General features: G+C 43.8%; 2 pseudogenes; both read left to right on the top strand.

The window, feature by feature from the left end:
* Positions 1-6,163: 6,163 nt before the first annotated feature.
* LOC106577466 (period circadian protein homolog 2-like) lies at positions 6,164-11,219 on the top strand (annotated as a pseudogene).
* Positions 10,061-24,602, top strand: part of LOC106577467 (procollagen C-endopeptidase enhancer 2-like) — a 31,643-nt pseudogene continuing 17,101 nt past the window's right edge.

The raw sequence follows: 24,602 nt of genomic DNA, 5'->3' as shown, positions 1-24,602 counted from the left end.
ACGCGGACAGCAGTGTAGCCTATACATCACTTCAGGTTACATGACTTGTGTAGGCCTAATGAATGATAATGTAACGGTTGTCGTCGGATTGAGGCCAAAACGCAGCGAGTATATGTGTACTCATCTTCTTTTATTATGGAAAGATGGAAAAAACTAAACAAACACATACACCAAATAAAACACAACGACGAATAAACAGTCCTGTAAGGCCATAAGCTAAACATGGAACTATCTCCCCCAAACACTAAACCGAACACATACCCATATATAGGACTCTCAATCAGAGGCAACGAGAAAACACCTGCCTCCAATTGAGAGTCCAACCCCAATAAACTAGACATAGAAATACAAAAGACTAGAGACCACATAGAAATACAAACATAGAACATTACCCAAATACCCAGAAATAATAAATCAAACACCCTACTAATTAACCTCTTGGCGTTCCCCTAGGATAGGGGGGGCTAAAGCGATTTTTGAAAAAAATTCGTGCCCATTTTAAACGGCCTCCTACTCAAACTCAGAAGCTAGGATATGCATACAATTAATACTTGTGGATAGAAAACACCCTAAAGTTTCTAAAACTGTTTGAATGGTGTCTGTGAGTATAACAGAACTCATATGGCAGTCAAAACCCCGAGACAGATGGAAACAGGAAGTGGAATTCTGAATTGCGAACTCAACTTCATCACGTTGCCTATTAATCACACCGTGAGCTATGGTTCATTGAGCACTTCCTATTGCTTTCACTAGATGTCCCCAGTCTTCACAAATTGGTTTGAGCCTTCTACTGTTAAAATTGAATGAATGAGACGCTGTGGAACGTGGTCACACGGAGAGGGCCATCACCATTATGACGCCGGCGCCCCTGGTTACCCTCCCCTTTCGAAACGTTTTGAAACACAATGCAATCGTCCCCCTCAAATCTTATTGGCTCTCTTGTTGAAAAACGCCCTGAAGATTTATGTTATACAACGTTTGACATGTTTGAACGAACTTAAATGGGAAAAAATGCATTTTCTCGAATTGGCTGTCCCGTGGCCGACGAAGCATTTGGATCAGCCTTCAGACGCGCTAACAAGAACAAGCTCTTGGAACATAAAGGAGTCATTTTTTCGGACAAAAATACATTTGTTGTGGACCTGGGATTCCTGGAAGTGCTTTCTGATGAAGACAACCAAAGGTAAGGGATTATTGACAATAGTATACAAGACTAGATGTGATATGCGATTGTTCCAAGATGGCTAGCCTATTGCTATTGCTAGCCTATTGTTCTGAGTATCGCATCCCCTTTTATCGCAAAGTGTGATTACCCAGTAAAGTTATTTTTAAATCTGGCATTACAGGTGCTTTCAAGAGATATTCATCTATAAATCTTAGAATGACAATATTACATTTTAAAAATGTTTTCGAATAGTAATTTAGTAAATTGTAGCTCTGTTTCATCAGATGCATTTGAGGGAAAATAGTTAGTCAACGTTACGCACCAATGCTGTTTTATATATAAATATGAACTTTATCGAACAAAATAATGCATGTATTGTGTAACATGATGTCCTAGGTGTGTCATCTGATGAAGATTGTCAAAGGTTAGTGCTGCATTTAGCTGTTTTTTGGTTATTTGTGATGCATGTGGTTGGTCGGAAAATGGCTATGTGGCTACTTTTACGATATACTCCTCTAACATAATCTAATGCTTTGCTTTTGCTGTAAAGCCTTTTTGAAATCGGACAACGTGGTTCGATTCAGGAGAGGTGTATCTATAAAACGATATAATTTGAAGAAAATAAAAAAATAATAAATTATTACATTTTTTATGCTAATGGCGATATGATTTTTCGCTGGATGTCCGTCCCGCATACGGGACGGAGGCCGCACAGGGGATAAACCACCACCCCGAACCACATAAAACAAATACCCTCTGCCACATCCTGACCAAACAACAATAACAAATAACCCTTATACTGGTCAGGACGTGACAGATAAATCTCCACTTTTTGGTGTTTTGTAAGTGATGTCTCTTTGCATTTATCAAATGGCACTGTTAGGATGCCGAAATTATTTTAGAGTGGAGTAGCATAATAGCTGGAATAGTAACTGAAGGCTGGACACATGTAGCCTGTTATAATATTATCTCCTGCAGAATGAAGTGTTCCTCACAATGAAATGATAGAACAAATGTTAATCATCTCGGGGTAAGTAATGAATAAATATTATTTATTTATTTCAGAATCTGGAGAGAATGTGAACCTGTTGTGTAGCCTGACGTGCAATTTCTTTCATTGACAAAAGCTGACAGTATTTCAATGTCAACCACAAATTATGCATCCAAGATGAATTGAAATACTATCAGAAACATTTTGGATCGTTTTAACAGCTTTCCATTTCCTTAAATCCATTCAAAAGTCATTTGGAAATATCCCTGGTCCCTAAACGTCCTCGCTCCATGAGAGAAGCAGAAATTAATCAGAAAACTTTACCGATGTCAACTAGATTGTTGATGATGCATTGATCATTCTATCGATTTATGACATTCTGGTGAGCAAGGCATTATTTAGTATTCTAGAAATAACAGAAGAGAAGCTGTCCTCCGGCCCAGCCCGAGTGGCCCGCCTGTCCTCCGGCCCAGCCCGAGTGACCCGCCTGTCCTCCGGCCCAGCCCGAGTGGCCCGCCTGTCCTCCGGCCCAGCCCGAGTGGCACGCCTGTCCTCCGGCCCAGCCCGAGTGGCCCGCCTGTCCTCCGGCCCAGCCCGAGTGGCCCGCCTGTCCTCCGGCCCAGCCCGAGTGGCCCGCCTGTCCTCCGGCCCAGCCCGAGTGGCCCGCCTGTCCTCCGTCCCAGCCTGAGTGGCCCGCCTGTCCTCCGGCCCAGCCCGAGTGGCCCGCCTGTCCTCCGGCCCAGCCCGAGTGGCCCGCCTGTCCTCCGGCCCAGCCAGAGTGGTACGTCTGCCAGGGTCAGCCCGAGTGGCCCGTCTGCCCGGCGCAGCTATCGGCGCCACCGAAGTGGGTGATGCCGAAGGTGGAGCGAGGTCCACGTCCCGCACCTGAGCCACCTCCAGGATAGGTGGGTTGGGGAGGGAGGGTGTAGCACAGTGCCGTCGTTGACAGCAGCCACCCTCCCTTCCCTCCCTTATTGTTTAGGGGGTATTGTTTATTGGTTTTGTTGGGGTATTGGGGATTTTTTTTGTAATTTTTTTTTAGGTGCATTCTGAGTTCTGCACCTTTGGGGGGGGGGTACTGTCACGTCCTGACCAGCAGAGGGAGTAATTGTATTCGTTTTGGTCAGGGCGTGGCAGAGGTTTTTGTGTTTTGGTATGTGTGTCTACGTTCTGTCTAGCTTTGGTTTTCTATGTATAGTTAATTGAGGTGGGACTCCCAATTGAAGGCAGGTGTGTTGAGTTGCCTTTGATTGGGAGTCCTATATTAGTAGGGTGTGTTTGTCTGTGTGTTTGTGGGTAATTGTTTGTGAGCACTGCGTTTGTTAGCCTGCTACACTGTTGCCGTCGTGAGTAATGTTTATTGTTTTTTTCCCTGTGGATGCTTTTCTCGTGTTTTGATTAAAAAGATGAGTATCCACATTCCCGCTGCGCCTTGGTCTTCTCTCCACTACGACACATGTGACAATAATTCATTGTATCACAATTCCACTGGGTCAGAAGTTTACATACACTGAGTTCACTGTGCCTTTAAACAACTTGCAAAATTCCAGAAAATTATGTCATGGCGTTAGAAGCTTCTGATTATCTAATTGACATCATTTGAGTCAATTGGAGGTGCACCTGTGGATGTATTTCAAGGCCTACCTTCAAACTCAGTGTCTCTTTGCTTGACATCATGGGAGAATCAAAAGAAATCAGCCAAGACCTCAGAAAAAAAATTGTAGACCTCCACAAGTCTGGTTCATTCTTGGGAGCTATTTCCAAATATCTGAAGGTACCATGTTCATCTGTACAAACAATAGTACGCAAGTATAAACACCATGGGACCACGCAGCCATCACACTGCTCAGGAAAGAGACACGTTCTGTCTCCTAGAGACAAACATACTTTGGTGCGAAAAGTTCAAATCAATCCCAGAACAACAGCAAAGGATCCTTTGAAGATGCTGGAGGAAATAGGTACAAAAGTATCTATATCCACAGTAAAACGAGTCCCATATCGACATAACCTGAAAGGCCGCTCAGCAAGGAAGAAGCCACTGCTCCTAAATCGCCATAAAAAAGCCAGACTACGGTTTGCAACTGCACATGGGGACAAAGATCATACTATTTGGAGAAATGTCCTCTGGTCTGATGAAACATAAATAGAACTGTTTGGCCATAATGACCATCGTTATGTTCGGAGGAAGAAAAGGAAGGCTTGCAAGCCGAAAAACACCATCCCAACAGTGAAGCACGGGAGTGCCAGCATTAAAGTGTTGGGGGTGATTTGCTGCAGGGGGGACTGGGTGCACTTCACAAAATAGTCGGCATCATGAGGCAGGAAAATTATGTGGATATATTGAAGCAACATCTCAAGACGTCAGTCAGGAAGTTAAAGCTTGGTCGCAAATTGGTCTTCCAAATGGACAATCACCCCAAGCATACTTCCAAAGTTGTGGCAAAATGGCTTAAGGACAACAAAGTCAAGGTATTGGAGTGGCCGTCACAAAGCCCTGACCTCAATCCTATAGAAAATGTGTGGGCAGAACTGAAAAAGCATGTGCGAGCAAGTAGGCCTACAAACCTAACTCAGTTACACCAGCTCTGTCAGGAGGAATGGGCCAAAATTCACCCAACTTATTGTGGGAAGCTTGTGGAAGGCTACCCGAAACATTTGACCCAAGTTAAAAAATGTAAAGGCAATGCTACCAAAGTGTATGTAAACTTTCGACTCACTGGGAATGTGATGAAAGAAATAAAAGCTGAAATAAATCATTCTATCTACTATTATTCTGACATTTCACATTCTTAAAATAAAGTGGTGATCCTAACTGACGTAAGACAGGGAATATTTACTAGGATTAAATGTCAGGAATTGTGAAAAACTGATTTTAAATCTATTTGGCTAAGGTGTATGTAAACTTCCGACTTCAACTGTATTTAAAACCAAATACTTTTACTCAACTAGTATTTTACTGGGTGACTTTTACTTCATTTTCTATTACTCAAGTATGACAATTGGGTACATTTTTCACCACTGATAGGAGCCTTACACCTGTGAGTAAGCTTGAAAGTGAGTAAATTTACATAATTTAAATGCGCGCCTTTTGATTTGTCGTGAATGATTGCCAAACAATTAAGATCACACTTTTGAACATTCTGTCCAGGTGAGAGATGTTCATCTTGTCTGGATGCTCAAAACCAGTGCTTGGCTTGGGCCTGAACACACTGGTACTGAGTACCTACCGGCACCTGAAATACTAATTCTACTGCTTGAATACTGGTACCTCTTATAGAATATTGGCGTAATTGCGAAGTTCCAGCACCTAAATATAAACAGTATCGGCACTCAAAATGAGTACTGGCACCTATTTCAGTCCACTTCAAGCACTAATCATAGCCTCATAGTTGTATGGTCTTTTGGCTCATGTTAGTCAGTGAAGTGAAGAACATCAAGTTGTTGTCACCATCACATTTATATTTTTAGATTACTCCTATAAACAGAATTACCTCTGCAAGTTGTTTGTTGGCAGTTCCTTTCAATCAGTATACCATGATTCCCTGTTTGGGACTTGGTCACATATGTATCAACCTGGGTTGCCTGCACATTTTGTTCCAAAGTAAATTGGCGACAATTGTCCGAAAATCTAGCCTCAGGTTTGGGGGCCACAGTTGACTTTCCAGTCAAAGGCAAGGTCACTCATCATCACACGAGGCTACGGCTCTGTTATACATGAATAGATGTGTATTCACACAGGCTCACTGCCTATGAACATGAACCACTTGAATGAATATTTTATCTACACATTTTACTTAAAACCCACAGATATAATACATTATGATGCTGTTATAATGCATTGGTGAGCCATTTACACAAACCTCTACAGTTAATCATGTTGAATTGACTGACTGAGATCATTAATAGTGCACAAGCTCTGCCTATTACTGTAAATAGGCGTGTCAGAACAGAGAGACCCTCTGGCTCTGGGCATCACCTTAACTCTCAGGGACCCCAACGTCGGTCCTATGGATTCAACCCCCATATCTACCTACCCCCTCCCCATGCCCATGGGGCCCCCCACCACCTCCTCCTCCTGGCCAGCCTCTGTGGGATCCCAGGCCAGCCTGGCCTCTTTGCTCTACCCCCCAGGGATGCTCCCCATCTACCCTCCTCTCTCCCAGCCCATTGGCATCTCCTCCATGCAGAACCAGATGGTACCTCCCATGATGGCCCTGGTGCTGGCCAACTACATGTTCCCCCAGCTTAACCCTAACATGACCCAGATAGCCACAGCCATGGGCACACCTATGGGCACAGCGATGAACATGATGGGAAGCCCCATGTCCCAGCCAGGAGCCAATGTGGTTACCCCCAGCCCACAGCACTACTTAAACCCCAATGCAGTATTCCCCTTCCCCGGTACCAACGGAATACTGCATGCAGTATTTTGGGCTGGGGGTAACCACATTGGCTCCTGGCTGGGACATGGGGCGTCCCATCATGTTCATCACTTTGCCCATGGCTGTGGCTATCTGGGTCATGTTAGGGTTAACCATGCCTCATGCCTACTATGCCCTCGCTCATGCAAACCGCCATGCCCATCCAGGCCCAACGGCCAGCCTCTGGCTCTAGCACCCCCCAGTCATGTAGTCAAGTACCGGCCGAACGTGAGGGCGCAGAGTCGCCCCTATTCCACTCTCGCTACTCCTCCCCCCTCAACCTGCTGCAGCTGGTGGAGGAGCTGCCCAACAACCAGCTGGAGGTCGCCACGGCGCTGGCTGCTGCCGCGCAACGGGCCACGCCACCCGCACAAGCGAGTCAGGAGAGATCGGCAGATAACTCCAACGAGAATGTGAGTTGAAAATATTTCACTTATAGTACATCTTGCTCCATTATAGTAGCAACTCAATACTTACAGCTAAGGCATTACTCAATTTGAACCTTTCTCTCCCTCCTTCCTCTTTTCAGGTCAACGATTCCAACCAGTATGCTGAGTCCACCTCCAGTGACCTACTGGACTTGCTCCTGCAGGAGGACTCTCGCTCAGGCACCAGCTCAGCCGCTTCTGGCTCCGGGTCCTCTGGATCAGGGTCTTCAGGATCCTTGGGCTCCAACGGCTGCAGCTCCTCAGTGCGTGGAACTAGTAAGTACTCCCTCAATACTGCCTATCTAAAATGGCAAGGGCAATTATAATATACTGTGGTGACGTTGAGGCATTAAAATGTCAACAATCTAATATCACCCAAATCCTTTACATTTTAATCAGATATCGCCTAGGGTGTCAAATATACGGGCATTTGGTTTGAGTTAATCCCCCCCAACATTTTTTGGGGGGGGACTAAACCAAATCGAAACTGTGTAGAAATGATAATGTACCTATATTCATACAGTTTCCTGACTGTGTCCAGCTCACTAATAATCACAGAAATGAAAGCTAGACAGTCAGCAAGCATCGAAAATTCAAGAAACGAAAATGACAATTTTTTATTAAAATTGACAGCTTGGAAATGTAACACATTTTCAGTGCATTGAAGACTGAATGCGTGCCCCAAGGGCAAAATGATACCCCTGACCTAGAGCCAGGTTTTCACTCCAAAGTCAAACAGAATACCTCAATCACATACTGTTGACACTTAACTAGCTAGCATTGAATTAAGGTCTCACCTCATCATCTTCAACGTCTTTCCCCAGGTCGCAGTCAGAGCAGCCGTACCAGCTAGCACTTTGGCAGCATTGACTCGTCAGAGAACGACCACTCCGGCAAGCAGCCAGCAGGTGGCAGTGGAGCAGGGGAAGATGGAGAGGAGCAGTTCATCAAGTGTGTCCTGCAGGACCCCATCTGGCTCCTCATGGCCAACACGGATGACAAGGTGATGATGACCTACCAGCTACCCTCCAAGGACAGGGAGACGGTGCTGCGGGAGGACCACAAGGCCCTGAGGGCCATGCACAAACACCAGCCACGCTTCACTGAGGAACAGAGGAGAGACCTGAGCCAGGTCCACCCCTGGATACGCACTGGTTGCCTGCCCCACGCCTTAAACATCTTAGTGAGTAAACCCTACACAAAACGACCTTATTAAAATAAAATATGTCCTCGTATAACAAAGAATGGAATATACATTTTGAAGGAATATTAATACATCTAGACGTTCCGCTAGCGGAACACCTGCTCCAATATCCAATGATGGGCGTGGCGCGAAATACAAACTCCTCTAAAATACAAAAACTTCAATTTTTCAAACATATGACTATTTCACAGCATTTTAAAGATAAGACTCTCCTTTATCTAACCACACTGTCCGATTTCAAAAAGGCTTTACAACGAAAGCAAAACATTAGATTATGTCAGCAGAGTACCAAGCCAGAAATAATCAGACACCCATTTTTCAAGCTAGCATATAATGTCACAAAAACCCAGAAGACAGCTAAATGCAACACTAACCTTTGATGATCTTCATCAGATGACAACCCTAGGACATTATGTTATACAATACATGCATGTTTTGTTCAATCAAGTTCATATTTATATCAAAAACCAGCTTTTACATTAGCATGTGACGTTCAGAACTAGCATACCCCCCGCAAACTTCCGGGGAATTCGCTAACATTTTACTAAATTACTTACGATAAACGTTCACAAAAAGCATAACAATTATTTTAAGAATTATAGATACAGACCTCCTCTATGCACTTGATATGTCCGATTTTAAAATAGCTTTTTGGTGAAAGCACATTTTGCAATATTCTAAGTACATAGCCCAGGCATCACGGGCTAGCTATTTAGACACCCGGCAAGTTTAGCACTCACCAATATCAGCTTTACTATTATAAAAGTTTGATTACCTTTTGTTGTCTTCGTCAGAATGCACTCCCAGGAATGCTACTTCAATAACAAATGTTGGTTTGGTCCAAAATAATCCATCGTTATATCCGAATAGCGGCGTTTTGTTCGTGCGTCCCAGACACTATCTGAAATGGTAAATCAGGGTCGTGCGCATGGCGCAATTCGTGACAAAAAAAATCTAAATATTCCATTACCGTACTTCGAAGCATGTCACCCGCTGTTTAAAATCCATTTTTATGCCATTTTTCTCATAAAAAAAGCGATAATATTCCGACCGGGAATCTCCTTTTAGCTAAACTGTCGACGCGGGCACGAGCCTGAGTCTCACAGTACTGTAACCAGCCACTACCCAAACGCGCTACTTTTTTTCAGCCAGAGCCTGCAAAGCCACGATTCAGCTTTTGGCCGCCTTCTGAGACCCTATGGCAGCCGTAGGAAGTGTCACGGGACAGCTAAGATCCTCACTCTTCAATAAACAGAGACAAGAAGAACGACACCTTGTCAGACAGGCCACTTCCTGCCTGAAACCTTGTCAGGTTTTTGCCTGCCAAATGAGTTCTATTATACTCACAGACACCATTCAAACAGTTTTAGAAACTTTGGAGTGTTTTCTATCCATATGTAATAAGTATATGCATATTCTAGTTACTGGGTAGGAGTGGTAACCAGATTCAATCGGGTATGTTTTTTATCCAGCCGTGTCAATACTGCCCCCTAGCCATAACAGGTTAACAGTAGGAATATTAACTTTATTATTAGCAAACTTACTTTCAACCACAACATGATTGTGATACTGTAAGTGTTTTGGATGTCGCCTAACTCTCCTTTACCCCCCTTTCTCTCAGGCATGTATGGGGTGCAAGTTTTCCCCCACTATCGTGCTCGCTGCTCCGTTTGACTTGGAGATCCACGACATGGAGCTGTGCAGCATGCTGGAGACTACAGAAAAGGCCTCCACTGATACTCAGGAGAAAGCCACTTTACTCAAGACCGCCATGGACCAGGAGGTGAGGCTCACAGAGAGGAGCAGCAGGAGGATGTGACGAACACCAAAACATAAGGCAACGGCCAGGAAATGACAACAGAGGAGCAGGAAGTGACCTCGCTGACGGAGGAGAAGGCGAGCGCCGCTGCAGAAACTGACACGACCCACTGAAGGGTTGAGATGGATCAAGAATACTAAGTCATTGTGAGTTTTCCTTCCACCTGACAGACAGCATTTTAATAGATGCATATTCCAGGCCCAAATGTCAAATACTAAGCTGAGAGACTCAAGACTTTTGCGGGTAATCGAAGTGCATACTTTTCGTATTAGCTGGAACTACTGCCATTTCCCAATTGGCTGGGTCCAATCAGTCACTTCGCTTTGTGTATTCCTTCACCAGTATGAAGAAGTTGTTGTGACCGAGGCAGTCATGGCAGAAAAGCCATGGCTGCTAGGAGACCCCTGGGTATTTTTCTCTGTTGGAATGTTTTCCCTGATAACCTGGGATTGCTGTACATTTTTAGTTTTCTGCATTGTTTTCCAATAATTATTTTCACAAAAAACAAATGCCTGTTAAATGAGTAGATCAGTGAGACCAAATTTACACGAGCAGGTTTACATTATTTTGTAAGCAGTATGTATATTTTTATATTTTATATCACAAAATTCTGTCCGACATGAAATTTAAATTGTCTGTGTTTGTGACGTGTGTTTGGTAAAAAGCAAACATTTTGAAAATCAAAGTACCATCTCATCTCAAGGGAGTAGACATGGGTGTTTCTGTGGTAACACAATCCAATTCAGTCTCATTCTGGACAACGGGGTGATGGTTGACCTTCTGGGACAGCAAGTGGCAATCGTCCGGGGTGACCGCTGCCGCCGTTCCTGATTGGCTGGGCATTAATGGTCACCCTGCAGCGAAACGGTCCATGAAACTTTGCTGCAGACAACTTTTTTTTCTGGAAAACAGGTCAGGATACTGAACTAGGTCAACTTTCAGCTTCCATAGCAACAAAGATAACATACTTTTGATTTGAGGCATCCATCATAAGGGCCTGAATACTAAAAAACAGATTATCTAGTTATGGATGGTACGGGCCGATGGCAATGCTCTGATTGGTAAAAAGGAGTTTGAACAACATTGGAGGCATTTCAGAACATTAAGTGCAGAGTTTTTAGAGAATCTCTTTCTCTCTCCCTCCCTCTTCTGTATGGAACTATACTAGTAATGTGATATTCAGCTTCATTGTGTCAGTGGTCTACAACAGTTTCCTAATTATTTTTGTGAATTTGTATAAAAAATTATTTAAAAGAAATTATATCCCATGTTTAATGACTTGTCTTTTTCAGTATTGACACATGGAATGTAGCCTTTTAAACACGTCCTGTACACACTGTAACTTTTTAGGTGCAGTATAATAAACTCCCACACAGTTTATACATCTCTGACCGCAAACAAGCTCGTAATGCTGCTCTGACAAGGTAGGGTGTGCGACCATGGAAAGTCAGTCAAAGGGGAACATGAAAGAGAAAGGAGATGATGTCTATTTTCCTCTGAAACATATATATATATATATATATATACTGCTAAAAAAAATAAAGGGAACACTTAAACAACACATCCTAGATCTGAATGAAAGAAATTATCTTATTAAATACTTTTTTCTTTACATAGTTGAATGTGCTGACAACAAAATCACACAAAAATAATCAATGGAAATCCAATTTATCAACCCATGGAGGTCTGGATTTGGAGTCACACTCAAAATTAAAGTGGAAAACCACACTACAGGCTGATCCAACTTTGATGTAATGTCCTTAAAACAAGTCAAAATGAGGCTCAGTAGTGTGTGTGGCCTCCACGTGCCTGTATGACCTCCCTACAACGCCTGGGCATGCTCCTGATGAGGTGGCGGATGGTCTCCTGAGGGATCTCCTCACAGACCTGGACTAAAGCATCCGCCAACTCCTGGACAGTCTGTGGTGCAACGTGGCGTTGGTGGATGGAGCGAGACATGTTGTCCCAGATGTGCTCAATTGGATTCAGGTCTGGGGAACGGGCGGGCCAGTCCATAGCATCAATGCCTTCCTCTTCCAAGAACTGCTGACACACTCCAGCCACATGAGGTCTAGCATTGTCTTGCATTAGGAGGAACCCAGGGCCAACCGCACCAGCATATGGTCTCACAAGGGGTCTGAGGATCTCATCTCGGTACCTAATGGCAGTCAGGCTACCTAATGGCAGTCTGGCGAGCACATGGAGGGCTGTGCGGCCCCCCAAAGAAATGTCACCCCACACCATGACTGACCCACCACCAAACCGGTCATGCTGGAGGATGTTGCAGGCAGCAGAACGTTCTCCACGGCGTCTCCAGACTCTGTCACGTCTGTCACGTGCTCAGTGTGAACTTGCTTTCATCTGTGAAGAGTACAGGGCGCCAGTGGCGAATTTGCCAATCTTGGTGTTCTCTGGCAAATGCCAAACGTCCTGCACGGTGTTGGGCTGTAAGCACAACCCCCACCTGTGGACGTCGGGCCCTCATACCACCCTCATGGAGTCTGTTTCTGACCGTTTGAGCAGACACATGCACATTTGTGGCCTGCTGGAGGTCATTTTGCAGGGCTCTGGCAGTGCTTCTCCTGCTCCTCCTTGCACAAAGGCGGAGGTAACGGTCCTGCTGCTGGGTTGTTGCCCTCCTACGGCCTCCTCCATGTCTCCTGATGTACTGGCCTGTCTCCTGGTAGCGCCTCCATGCTCTGGACACTACGCTGACAGACACAGCAAACCTTCTTGCCACAGCTCGCATTGATGTGTCATCCTGGATGAGCTGCACTACCTGAGCCACTTGTGTGGGTTGTAGACTCCGTCTCATGCTACCACTAGAGTGAAAGCACCGCCAGCATTCAAAAGTGACCAAAACATCAGCCAGGAGGCATAGGAACTGAGAAGTGGTCTGTGGTCCCCACCTGCAGAACCACTTCTTTATTGGGGGTGTCTTGCTAATTGCCTATAATTTCCACCTGTTGTCTATTCCATTTGCACAACAGCATGTGAAATTTATTGTCAATCAGTGTTGCTTCTTAAGTGGACAGTTTGATTTCACAGAAGGGTGATTGACTTGGAGTTACATTGTGTTGTTTAAGTGTTCCCTTTATTTTTTTGAGCAGTGTATATATATATATATATATATATATATATATTTTAAAAAAAATATATACAAATGAAATGAAGTTTAAAGAAAATACAAATGATAGCCAAAATATATATAGTAAAACTTTTGTGGTTAAATTCCCATGTACGGATGTTTTTTTGCATTATATAGCGAATGTGCCCACTCTTCTTGCACGTGCGCCTTAGTCAACCGCTCGCCGATTGCCTACATCAGGGGTTCCCAAACTTTTTCACTTGGGGTGGGCCCTTCTAGCATTGGGGAACATCCTGCGCACAGCCCATTAAGTTTTCTCAATATTCTAAGAACATTAATTTAAATAGAACCATGAGGAAACCTGCTGGAAACTTTATGCTGAAGCATTGGAATTCCCACAGGAGAACGTTGTTTCTTAATATTCTCTGAACTATTTGAGAACATTCTCAATGTCAAACCAGTTGGAGAACGTTCCTAGAACATTACCAAAAATGTAATTTAAATGTAACCACCAGGAAACGTTCTGTTAAAGTAATGAAATACCAATGCGCTGAGAATGTTACAAAGCCAAGTAACTATCCTGCACCATTCCCAGAAAGTTGTGGGAAGATTGTATGCAAAATAACCATAGGACAACCACACTCTCACCAAGCTCTAAGAAACATATGGTTCTCAGAATGTTATGTGCTAGCTGGGCTCCAGAGTCAAAATGTCCTGATTGATTCAAACTGAAGCTGATCTCAGCTGGGCTGGAGAAGCCACACTGAATGATGCTAATCACACTTTTGTGTATTTATCAGTTGCCTGTCGGCTGAATCACTCCTCACAACTGAGAACTGTACCTCTGTGACAATGACCTGCAAGATTCAGGAGTGAAGTTTATCTGTGGTGTGTTGTTGGGTCCACACTGTAAACTGGAAATATTGTGGTGAGTACCTATATTTGCCTAAGACTTATGTTATCGCATGTTACTGTTATCACTGGTCAGAGATGTGAATCAGTCACCGAAAGGTTGGTTCAAATCTAGGGCCTTCAGCTAGGTCACTAGCATCCCCTTTGTCTTTTGATGTTTGTCCATTATATTTGTTTTAATCTTGTGAGACCAAGTTGGAGCCTGTGTGTGTAGAAGAGGACAAGCAGTAGACTGTTCATCAGGATTCCATGTAGATTTTTAGGCCATGATTCAATCCTATCGCGCTTAGTCAGCTTTGCACCATTTAAAGGCCATGTTCCCACATTCCCACATTCACAGTAAATGTCAAGCGCTCTATAATGCAGATCTACCGCTGATCAGTTTGAATCCTGGCCTAAAATATTGTTGTGAGTGAATAGCATGAGTGACCCTGGATGAATTTATTCAAATGTGGTTTGTTTTAGAATAATGCATATTTTCATTTGTGAAGGTTGAGTCAGTGCTGTTTCCATGAGGAAGGATGTAAAGCCTTAGCTCTCAGCTCAGAGGGTTTACTCTGCCCAAAATCTGTCCACATTAAGCAGATCATTCATTATTAAGCAAGTGAGGAATTTTTGTATGAGGGGCAATGAGTCTCAAATTTAGTCAACATAAAAATGTATAGCTTTTGATGAGGCTTATTTAATCTTATAGAAGTTTTGTAATGCTTAGGTTGTTAAGAGTTTACTGATATATGTGTGATACATGTGACATCGTGGCAACTTTGAGAAAAAAACACTTTATATCGGAGTTGACCCTGTTGAAATTCGAGACTGTCTATGCGCATTCATGAGGCTAGCATAGTATCTCACTCTCCATTGAATACACGCAGTTGACATCAACCACCCTCATCAAATATTCAAAAAAGTATTAAAATAATGAGAGTATCCACCAATCCAAAGAAAGGAATAGGCGGGAGATTGACAGCCCCTGTTCCGCTCTGGACAATGAATCCCACTGCTAGGGCGAGGCACAGGCATCAAGTCATTATATCCAGTATCTCTGGTATAGTATATTTAAGTATTCATATTAAATCAAAATCTCTCATCAGGTTGTTAGGCTGTGCTGTCACAGGGAAAGGCTTTGGGTCTCTAGCTTTAGCCCTGTGTTCAAACCCTTTCCACCTGAGAGAACTAGACCTAAGCTGCAATTACCCTGGAGACTCAGCAATGAGACAGATTTCTGCTAGTTTGGAGGATCCACATTGTAAATTGGAGAAACTGAAGTAAGTAGCATTTTGTTCTGTGTGCATATGTGTTTGTGGGTGTGTGTGCAGCGTGCGTATGAAGCCTACAACACACAGTCTTACAACTCTGTCTAACTCTCTGTCTACAGTATGGACAATGCAGGCTCAAATCAGGGCTAAAGAAACATATATTTGTAGGGATTGGGAAGGGATTACAAAATGGCTTGTGATATTTGGCTCACAACTAATACTAAAGTAATACATTACATCTTAAATCAATTTAAGCCTACTAGAAAGAGTGCCCTCAGGCTTGGAGGGAAGCAAAAATCATTCCGCTACCTAAGAATAGTAAAGCCCCCTTAACTGGCTCAAATAGCCGACCAATCAGCCTGTTAACAACCCTGAGTAAACTTTTGGAGAAAATTGTGTTTGACCATATAAAATGCTATTTTACAGTAAACAAATTGACAACAAACTTTCAGCACGCTTATAGGGAAGGACATTCAACAAGCACAGCACTTACACAAATGACTGATGATTGGCTGAGAGAAATTGATGATAAAAAGATTGGGGGGGATGTTTTGTTAGACTTCAGATTTAACTGTCTAACAGAACACAGAGGGTGTTATTTAATGGAAGCCTCCAAAATAATAGTAGATAGTAGTAGAATCAGGAATTCCCCAAGGCAGCTGTCTAGGCCCATTTACATTTTCAGTCTTTACTAATGAATTGCCACTGGCTTTGAGGAAAGCGGATGACTCAACACTATACATGTCAGCTACTACAGCGACTGAAATGATAGCAAAACTTAACAAAGAGTTGCATTTAGTTTCAGAGTGTGTGGCAAGGAATAAGTTAGTCCTAAATATTTCTAAAACTAAAAGCATTGTATTTGGGACAAATCATTCACTAAAACCTCAACTAAATCTTGTAATAAATCATGTGGAAATTGAGCAAGTTGAGGTGACTATACTACTTGGGAGTTACTCTGGATTGTAAACTGTCATGGTCAAAACATATTGATACATCAGTAGCTAAGAAGTATGTTTGTGATAAGGCGCTGCTCTACCTTCTTGGCAGCACTGTCAATAAGGCAGGTCCTACAGGCCCTAGTTTTGTCGCACCTGGACTACTGTTCAGTCGTGTGGTCAGGTGCCACAAAAAAGGACTTAGGAAAATTGCAATCGGTTCAGAACAGGGCTGCACGGCTTGCCCATGGATGTACATAGAGAGCTAATATTAATAATATGCATGTCAATCTCTCCTGGCTCAAAGTGGAGGAGAGATTGACTTCATCACTACTTGTATTTTTGAGAGGTATTGACATGTTGAATTCACTGAGCTGTCTGTTTGACCTACTGGCACACAGCTTGGACACACATGCATACCCCACTAGACATGCCACAAGAGGTCTCTTCACAGTCCCCAAGTCCAGAACAGATTATGGAAGGCGCACAGTACTAAATACAATTTATTTCAAGCCAATCTATTTTCATATCAACAGATCCATTTTTTTTTTTTACTGGAAACAGGTTTTCTACCAGCATATCCCATAATAATCCTCAATGACATTGACTCTCACTCTGTAGAAGGAAATATTGTGTGTGGTTCAAGCAGGTTTGAGTTTGCTTTTCAGGATAGTGTGCTGTGCCTGTAGCCAACAGTGTAGTGAAGCAGCCATTCATCATATGCTATGTATACACACACACACACACACACACACACACACACACACACACACACACACACACACACACACACACACACACACACACACACACACACACACACACACACACACACACACACACACACATTGACATATATTCCATTACTGTAACAGTTTTCCAAAAACACGGAGCAAACACAATGCAAAACACATACACAGGGCTCCTTATTCAAACAGGAGTGCAGCTAATTGGATGTCGTTTTGGCTGATGTATGGTATTTGTTTACTTGTCACATGGCACACACCACAGCCACACCTCCAAATCAAACATGAAATCCCATCTGGGACACTCTCCTTCTCTCTTTCTCCTTCTTCCTGTCCTCATACCCCTTCCTCCAGAATCCCTCTCTCCCCTCTCACTCCCCTTTCTCCATCTCTCCTCTCTCAACCCTCTATTTCTCCACGTCTCTGGTTCCTCCCTCCTTCCTCTCTTCCTCTACTCTCCCTCTCCATGGTCCGTTCCCTCTCTTGGTCTTAGTGGACATCAGAGCAGGATGCAGGGCAGGGTGTGTGTGTGTGGAGTGTGCGTGTCCTCCTGTCGCTGACACTGGGATGGACCCAGGCTGAAAGCCAGACGACCAACTTCACCAGGTGAGTTAGAAAAGGTGTGTGTGCTCACGTGCCTGTTTGTGTTTAAATAATGTGTTTGTTAGTGTCACGTTCTGACCAGTAAAGGGGTCATTTGTTATTGTAGTTTGGTCAGGACGTGGCAGGGGGGTATTTGTTTTATGTGGTTCGGTTGTGTGTTTATGTAGAGGGGTGTTTGTTTAGCGTTTCCGTGGTTTTGGCCTATGTTCTATGTTAGTGTATTTCTATGTCTGATCTAGGGTGTTTAGTTCTGTTTAGCTAATTGGGATTGGGCCTTCAATTGGAGGCAGCTGTTTCTCGTTGCCTCTGATTGAAGGTCCTATATATAGGGGTGTGTTTGTTACTGTTCGTTTGTACGTTTTCTTGTTTTGTTTTGTTTGTTCCACTGGATATCATAAGGTGAATGCACCAATTTGTAAGTCGCTCTGGATAAGAGCGTCTGCTAAATGACGTAAATGTAAATGTACAGTCATGGCCAAAAGTTTTGAGAATGACACAAATATTAATTTTCACAAAGTCTGCTGCCTCAGTTAGTATGATGGCAATTTGCACATACTCCAAAATGTTATGAAGTGATCAGATGAATTGCAATTAATTGCAAAGTCCCTCTTTGCCATGCAAATTAAATGAATCCCCCAAAAAATATTTCCACTGCATTTCAGCCCTGGCACAAAAGGATCAGTTGACATCATGTCAGTAATTCTCTCATTAACACAGGTGTGAGTGTTGACGAGGACAAGGCTGGAGATCACTCTGTCATATTGATTGTGTTCGAATAACAGACTGGAAGCTTCAAAAGGAGGGTGGTGCTTGGAATCATTGTTAATCCTCTGTCAGCCATGGTTACCTGCAAGGAAACACGTGCCATCATCATTGCTATGCACAAGAAGGGCTACACAGGCAAGGATATTGCTGCCAGTAAGATTGCACCTAAATCAACCATTTATCGGATCATCAAGAACTTCAAGGAGAGCAGTTCAATTGTTGTGAAGAAGGCTTCAGGCCGCCCAAGAAAGTCCAGCAAGCGCCAGGACCGTCTCCTAAAGTTGATTCAGCTGTGGGATCGGGGCACCACCAGTACAGAGCTTGCTCAGAAATGGCAGCAGGCAGGTGTGAGTGCATCTGCACGCACAGTGAGGCGAAGACCTTTGGAGGATGGCCTGGTGTCAAGAAGGGCCGCAAAGAAGCCACTTCTCTCCAGGAAAAACATCAGGGACAGACTGATATTCTGCAAAAGGTACAGGGATTGGACTGCTGAGGACTGGGGTAAAGTCATTTTCTCTGATGAATTCCCATTCCAATTGTTCGGGGCATCTGGAAAAAATCTTGTCTGGAGAAGACAAGGTGAGCGCTACCATCAGTCCTGTGTCATGCCAACAGTAAAGCATCCTGAGACCATTCTTCTGTGGGGTTGCTTCTCAGCCAAGGGAGTGGGCCCACTCACAATTTTGCCTAAGAACACAGCCATGAATAAAGAATGGTACCAACACATCCTCCGAGAGCTACTTCTCCCAACCATCCAGGAAAAGTTTGGTGATGAACAATGCCTTTTCCAGCATGACGGAGCACCTTGCCATAAGGCAAAAGTGATAACTAAGTGGCTCGGGGAACAAAACATCGATATTTTGGGTCCATGGCCAGGAAACTCCCCAAACCTTAATCCCATTCAGAACCTGTGGTCAATCCTCTAGAGGCAGGTGGACAAACAAAAACCCACAAATTCTGACAAACCAAGCATTGATTATGCAAGAATGGGCTGCCATCAGTCAGGACGTGACCCCAAAATGAATTGACAGCATGCCAGGGTGGATTGCAGAGGTCTTGAAAAAGAAGGGTCAACACTGCAAATATTGACTCTTTGCATCAACTTCATGTAATTGTCAATAAAAGCCTTTGACACTTATGAAATCCTTGTAATTATACATCAGTATTCCATAGCAACATCTGACAAAAATATCTAAAGACACTGAAGCAGCAAACTTTGTGGAAATTAATATTTGTCATTCTCAAAACTTTTGGCCACGACTCTACAGTGGACCGTTAGTGCGTGTTTGACAAGCAGATACTTGTGAACTGTTTTATTTAGCTTGGCAGGTTAGAAGGGTGGGACCAAACCACTTGAGATGTTTAGGACTTTGGACCATGCAGTGTGATTTTCAGTACCACTTTGAACACAAGCAACCCTATCGGGGCCTGTGTGTGGACTGTGGAACATGGTTGGTGAAGGAAGCAGGTCAGGGAGAGAAACATTTAGTACACTTTATTTGGATAGTCCCACATAGATAATCTACAGATGGTTATACTATCAACAAACTATGTGTTGATAAGCAACTTCCTGCTAAGGGTGGAGGCCACAGAAAAACGTAACTCATCATGAGGGGCCACAGTGGCTCGTGTGTCTGCATACCCACATCCATACACCAAATATGGATAACTGATGATCAATGGGCCCCACTTCGGTCAGTAATTCCACCATGCTTAATTCGACCAAGTTTAGATAGCTGGCCGCTAGACTAATTTACTAATCTAAAATATTTTGCTATTTTAACCTTTGTTTAACTAGGCAAGACAGTTAAGAGCAAATTCTTATTTACAATGACGGCCTACACCAGTTGACGCTCGGCCAATTGCGTGCATCCCTATGGGACTCCCAATCACAGCCGGTTGTGATACAGCCTGGATTCAAACAAGGGTGTCTGTAGTGATGCCTATGGCACTGAAATGCAGTGCCTTAGACCGCTGCGCCACTCGGGAGCCCTGATGCTGCTGATGAACAACCACATTGGTCCGCAGGCCTACAAAAGGGGGCCAGTTGCCCATCCCTGATTTAGAATAAGCGTTCGGGTAAAGGTTTAGTTTAGGGTTAGGATAAGGGTTAAGGTTAGGGTTAGTAGATAGTTTAAATGTTGTTGACATCTACAAACCAAACATTCTACGACAGGACACCGGTGAACTATGAGTTTAGCTATGGGTGTTGTGATAAAAAGTGTTGACTGGAATATTGTGCTGTGTGTATATACAGTACAGTATATTCCAACCCCCTGACACCTTTTCCAACTTTATGTTCCTACAGTTCAAAACCATTAAATGTTTTTTTATATGATTTTTATACAGCCAGAAGCTGAATTAATGAGCCTGTGGGCTGCTGTAAAGTTGTAGAAAGCGTGACACCGCTTTGATCAGTGTGTGTGTGTGTGTGTGTGTGTGTGTGTGTGTGTGTGTGTGTGTGTGTGTGTGTGTGTGTGTGTGTGTGTGTGTGTGTGTGTGTGCGTGTGTGCACATGCACACACATGTTAAAACATGTTAAATAACAGGCTATGTGTAGTACTCACTGTTTTCAGGTTTTCAAAGTGCCAGTGTCTGCCTGTGCCCCCATTCCAAAGTAAAGTGTGTGCCTGGTGACAATTCTCTGGTGTGACATCGCTTGAACACGAGTGTATGCGTGTTTGTATGCTTGAATATGCCACAACGTACATATTATCAGTGCTACTGCCCCAGATTGGGCCTACCATTACAAAAACATGAGAGTTCACTGATGAGAGTTCACTGGTCCTTCCCAGGATCGGAGAACAGAGTCGGACTGTGCGCCTGTGGTTTTGGTATGTTGGTGGAGAGGGGTTCTGCCCCCACTAGTAGTGGTAGCAAAATTCCTGCGACTTCTGAAACAGCTTTCTAAATGTATAAAATATGCCATGATTAGTTAAAATAATTTGAACTCATGTCAATGATTGCAAAAAGAGGCAATACAGTTCATCTCTCTCTCCATCTCTTTCTCTCTCTCATGCACTCTCTAACTCTCTCAGGCTCTCTCAGACTCAGGCTTTGTGGGCAGTGAGGGTTTCCCCAGCCACTACAAACCCAACCGCAAATGCACTTGGTATATCGCTGTGAGTAACCAACAGTGCAGAATATACACTGAGAATACTAAACATTAGGAACACTTTCCTAATATTGAGTTGCACCCCCCGTTACATACGGAAACTGTTGAGTGTGAAAATCTCAGCAGTGTTGCAGTTCTCCAACACGCCTGGCACCTACTACCATACACCGTTCTAAGGCTCTTAAATATTTTTCTCTGAATGGCACACACACAATCCATGTCTCAATTGTCTCAAGGCTTAGAAATCATTCTTTAACCAGTGTCCTCCCATTTATCTACAATGATTGAAGTGGATTTAAGGTGACATCAATAGGGGATCATAGCTCTCACCTGGATTCACCTGGTCAGTCTATGTCATGGAAATAGCAAGTGTTCTTACTGTTTTATATACTCAGTGTACATCGCAACACTCTATGACACTACAACTACAGCTCACTCAATATTATAAATCCAGTTATGATGCAGCTATAATGCCTCTATATGACCTGGTCAGACAATAGTAAGATAATGAGTGATCAAATCATGAGTGTGACTCACTGTAACATCAAGGTGTCCTTTGATATGGTCCTGTCAGAAGGTGAGTGTAGCTAGTGCATGAAGTCAGGCGCAGGAGAGCAAAATGAGTGAGCAACGTACTTTACTCAAAAATAAAGGCACAAGGTAACAAATACACTTGACCAAATACAAACGGTAAATATATTACGCATGGGTGAAAACAGCACCCGTCGAAGTACCAGCCATCATGAACCAAAATGAATTTTGAAACAATCACGCACAAAAAACATGGGTGAAACAGAGGGTTAAATACATGAACATGTAATTGGGGAATAAAAAACAGATGTGTAGAAAACAAAGACAAAACCAATGGAAAATGAAAGGTGGATCAGCGATGGCTAGAACACCGATGACATCGACCGCCGAACGTCGCCTGAACAAGGAGAGGGACCGACCTTTAGTGGAAGGTCCTGATAGGGTCATGATACTGTATGGTACTGTATGGTCATTTAGCAGACAATTTTAGCCAAAGCGACTTACAATCAGCATATTCAACTCTCAACCATATCCACAGGAATACCGGCCAAACACAGAAATACCTCCAACACCAATTTCCAATTGGCTATAACCAAACACTTGACACTCTAAGGCTTAACGTCTGACCTTTTACCCCCCTCATCTACATCCCATAATACCCAGGTCCCCGAAGGCCATGTCGTCATGCTCTCCTTCCGTATGTTTGACCTGGAGGCCGACCCCACCTGTCACTATGACTACCTGGATGTGTACAACGGCCACTCGCACACGGTGCAGAAGCTGGGGAGGTTCTGTGGGACGTTCCGCCCCGGGGCTCTCATCTCTACCTCCAACACCATGATGCTGGAGATGGTCTCTGATAGTAGTACAGGAGGACGGGGGTTTGTGGCTCACTATCAAGGAGGGAAACCACACATGGATGGTGAGGTTACCCTTTATTCCTTTATATTTGTCTTTTCATTTCTTTCTCTTCTCTTTTACTGTGGCTCTACTGTGTATTCAGCCACAATTTACACAAACAGCTGCTCATACACTCACTCTCACACACTCTCAACTCCTCAACCCTCATTCACAACTGTGTACTGTGTCTTTTTTTAGCTTTCATTAGAATTTAATTTGCATGGTCTTTCTCTTTCTCACTACCTCTCTTCAGAGAACCAGTTTTGTGGGGGGAGGCTGACGAAGGCTCAGGGTTCTGTCAAGACCCCCAACTGGCCCAACTCAGATTACCCAGCAGGCATCAGCTGCTCCTGGCACATCTCTGTGGAGCCCAGCAACGTCAAGCTATACCAATCACAACACAGCATCAGCACACACCTGTTTTATCTTTATTTTTTCATTGGATAACTTTATTTGACATTCTGAGACTGTCCTGGAAGCTTGATGCAAGTCCTCAAGTTATGGGTTAAAATTTGCGTGTGTGTGTATACCACCTGACTGCGGTGTTGTGACTGTGTTAATGAAAGGCTTCTTTGAAGGAGTAGGGCATGTACATGTGCAAAGTATTCAGACCCCTTGACTTTTACCACATTTTTTACATTGCAGCATTATTCTAATATAGATTTTTTTTTTTAATCCCTCATCAGTCTACACACAATACCCCATAATGACAAAGCAAAAATGAAATATCACATTTGCATAAGTATTCTGACCTATTACTCAGTACTTTGTTAAAGCACCTTTGGCAGCGATTACAGCCTCAAATATTTTTCGGTATGACGCTACAACTTGGCACACCTGTATCTGGGGAGTTTCCCCCATTCTTCTCTGCAGATCCTGTCAAGGTCTGTCAGGTTGGATGGGAAGTGTCGCTGCACAGCTATTTTCAGGTCTCTCTAGAGATGTTCAATCGGTTTCAAGTCCGGGCTCTGGCTGGGCCATTCAAGGACATTCAAAGACTTGTCCAAAGCCACTCCTGCGTTGTCTTGGCTGTGTGCTTAGTGTCGTTGTCCTGTTGGAAGGTGAACCTTCACCCAAGTCTGAGGTCCTGAGCGCTCTGGAGCAGGTTTTCATCAATGATCTCTAGGTACTTTGCTTTGTTCATCTTTCCCTTGAACCTGACTAGTCTCCCTGCCATTGAAAAACATTTACATTTACATAACATTTTAGTCATTTAGCAGACGCTCTTATCCAGAGCGACTTACAGTAGTGAGTGCATACATTTCATACATTTTTTTCTCCGTAATGGTCCCCCTTGGGAATCGAACCCACAACCCTGGCATTGCAAACACCATGCTCTACCAACTGAGCCACCACGGGACCGTAGTCCCCAACTGAGCGACCGTGTGGCCGTGGTCCCCGGCGTCGTCGCTGTCCTTCCTGATCTTTCTGTGATTCTCTCCAAGGAAGGGACTCGCATCCTCCCCGGATTTCCTCCCAGGTCCAACTCACTTTATCCTCCCGAGCACGCTGCTTGGTCCTTGAATGGTGGGATATTCTGTCACGGTCGTGATAATGGACGGACCAAGGCGCAGCGTGATGAGAGTTCCACATCTTTATTTGCAGTGAAACTTCCAAAAAAAACAATAAACCAAGAAGGAAACGTGACATCAGTGGTGCAACATGCACATGCACAAAACAATATCCCACAAAGTAGGTGGGAACAAATGACAACTTAAGT

This window comes from Salmo salar, chromosome ssa18 (assembly GCF_905237065.1).
Source record: "Salmo salar chromosome ssa18, Ssal_v3.1, whole genome shotgun sequence".
Lineage (NCBI taxonomy): Eukaryota > Metazoa > Chordata > Actinopteri > Salmoniformes > Salmonidae > Salmo > Salmo salar.
This window is presented reverse-complemented; position numbering and strand designations above follow the sequence as displayed.